At 54.0% G+C, this 2,596-nt stretch overlaps 1 long non-coding RNA gene across 1 annotated transcript in view; it reads right to left on the reverse strand.

Moving 5' to 3' along the window:
* Window positions 1-6: 6 nt before the first annotated feature.
* The window catches only part of LOC119469555, a 10,470-nt gene continuing 7,880 nt past the window's right edge, over window positions 7-2,596 (reverse strand). Inside the window, exons 4-5 of the long non-coding RNA XR_005198380.1 lie at window positions 1,315-1,513; window positions 7-1,238 (exon numbers count right to left, since the gene is read on the reverse strand). This is a non-coding gene — a long non-coding RNA (uncharacterized LOC119469555). The remainder of the gene's footprint in view (window positions 1,239-1,314; window positions 1,514-2,596) is intronic.

Raw genomic sequence — 2,596 nt, forward strand, 5'->3', positions numbered from 1 at the left:
TGACGGTGGAGGAGGGGTTGATCAGGAGAGATTCACACGTGAGCCGATGGTGGAGGAGGCGTTGATCAGGGGAGAGTCACATGTGACCTGACGGTGGAGGAAGCGTTGATCAGGACAGAGTCTTGCCTGAGCCGATGGTGGAGGAAGAGGTAATTGGGGCAACAGGGCACAGCCAGTGGCTGCTGCAGAGACAGAGCAGGGACGTCCACAGGCAGAGGGACCCCCTTGGATTGCTGGCTGGCTCTGCTTATACCTCCACCTAATTACATGTAAATAAGGGGTGGGTTATTCAGGAACCTTCTGGAAAGCAGTGGGGAGGTCATGTGGTCCTGGTAACACAGGCTGCTTCCTTTTCAGTCACTGGCATCATTTGACACTGCCCCCAGTATCTCACGGGAACTGTCTTGTTCTGCTCAAGAGCCCTGTGCTGTCTCCTCTTCTTTGGATGGAAACTGAGGTACAGAAGTGAAGCATCAGTGGAGCCACCCAGCTCCTGGCCCAGCTGTGCTCTGCAGGAGCCTCCACTTGGGGGCAGAGGCCACACAGCCCCACACTCGGAAGCACAGCTCGGGAGCAGCAGTTGAGTTGCACTGTGAGGAGACGGCCGGGCGGCTGTTTATCCATTGGCTGCTTGGGCCAGGTTTATCCCTCCTTTCCTGCCCATGATCTGGGCTCTTGGCAGATCAAAGGTGTAAAGATATCAGCTCTTGGAACCACAAAGTAAACACAGCATATTTTCCTAATTCCTTTCACCACGTGATGCACAGTTTTATGTGCTAATTGTGTTTACAGGAAACAAATCCTTACGGTGGAAAGAATGTCTCCCCCACTGTTGGCGGCTGGTGCTGGTGGGACAGGAGTCAGCATGGAGCACAGAGGCTGGAGCTGGGTCAGGCCGGGAGGCAGGCGTGCAGGTGCACTGCTCCTGAGCTCAGCAGGCCCACAGCATCTGCTGCATGCAGGGGCTGACCGTAAATCACTGCTTATTGAGGTTCTGTTCAAGAGTCCTCCCTGGCAGGATCCCTGCTCCTTAAAAGTGCAGTGCAGAGCATCTTAGCTCCGAGGGCCAAGCGTGCCTCAGCGGGGAGGGTGAGCTCTGGGCCAAGACCCCCTCTCCTGGCACAGGACGCCTCAGTGCTAGTGACTCGGGATGACTGACAAAGGCCCTGGCCGAGTTCCTTCTTCCAAGGCGGTCCCAGTGGCTTCTGAATTTTTCGCCCATGTCTTGGGTGTAGAAACTACGAGAGAATTTTAGAGGAGCTGTATGTTCTTGGCAAGCAAGTGAGATCATCCCACCGAGCTTCTGTGACTTACCTCTTTGCAGTTACGGTTCCAAACCAGAGGTTCCCTGGGAAATGAACATGGAGGGTCTGGAAGGACTTAGGGCCATTGAGAGTGGATGGCCACATCCAGGGTCTCTACACTGGCACTGATTGTTCCCTGCACACTTACACATCCACGCTGACATTACAAGGCTGTGTCATGGACTGGAACAGCTGCAGTGGCAACACACCTGTGGTGAACACAAGTCTGGCAGTATCCTGGCCCCTGACAGGGCAAGTGCTCCTGGAATCTGGAAACCACAGCTGAGCCTACAGACATGCTCATGGCTCCCAGAAGAGTTTCTGGTTAGGAAAAGCTCAGGCTAATTGAAGATTCAGTGACTCAATAGTGTATTTAGAAGAGTGAGACTAGACCATACGATGGAGCTCTGTGAGCTAAACAGTGGGGTGAGCTACACAGCAGGGTGAATTACACAGTGACAGGGTGAGTTACACAGTGACAGGGTGAGTTACGCAGTGGGGTGTGTTATGCAGTGATGGGGTGAGTCATGCAGTGACGGGGTGAGTCACACAGTGGGGTGAGTCATGCAGTGACGGGGTGAGTTACGCAGTGGGGTGAGTTATGCAGTGGGGTGTGTTACACAGTGATGGGGTGAGTTACACAGTGATGGGGTGAGTTACGCGGTGATGGGGTGAGTTACACAGCGGGGTGAGTTACGTAGAGACGGGGTGAGTTCCCCAGTGGGGTGAGTTACGCAGTGACGGGGTGAGTTACACAGTGGAGTGAGTTCCCCAGTGGGGTGAGTCATGCAGTGACGGGGTGTGTTTTGCAGTGACGGGGTGAGTTACACAGTGGGTTGAGTTAAGCTGTGACGGGGTGTGTTACACAGTGACAGGGTGAGTTACACAGTGACGGGGTGAGTTACGCAGTGATGGGGTGAGTTACGCAGTTATGGGGTGAGTTACACAGTGGGTTGAGTTATGCAGTGACGGGGTGAGTTACGCAGTGATGGGGTGAGTTATGCAGTGATGGGGTGAGTTACGCAGTGATGGGGTGAGTTACACAGTGGGTTGAGTTAAGCAGTGACGGGGTGTGTTACACAGTGACGGGGTGAGTTACACAGTGATGGGGTGAGTTACGCAGTGATGGGGTGAGTTACACAGTGATGGGGTGAGTTAGGCAGTGGGATGAGTTACGCAGTGATGGGGTGATTTATGCAGTGATGGGGTGAGTTACGCAGTGGGGTGAGTTACACAACAATGGGGTGATTATGCAGTGATGGGGTGAGTTACGCAGTGATGGGGTGAGTTAC

Source organism: Cebus imitator, unplaced genomic scaffold (assembly GCF_001604975.1).
Source record: "Cebus imitator isolate Cc_AM_T3 unplaced genomic scaffold, Cebus_imitator-1.0 Scaffold703, whole genome shotgun sequence".
Lineage (NCBI taxonomy): Eukaryota > Metazoa > Chordata > Mammalia > Primates > Cebidae > Cebus > Cebus imitator.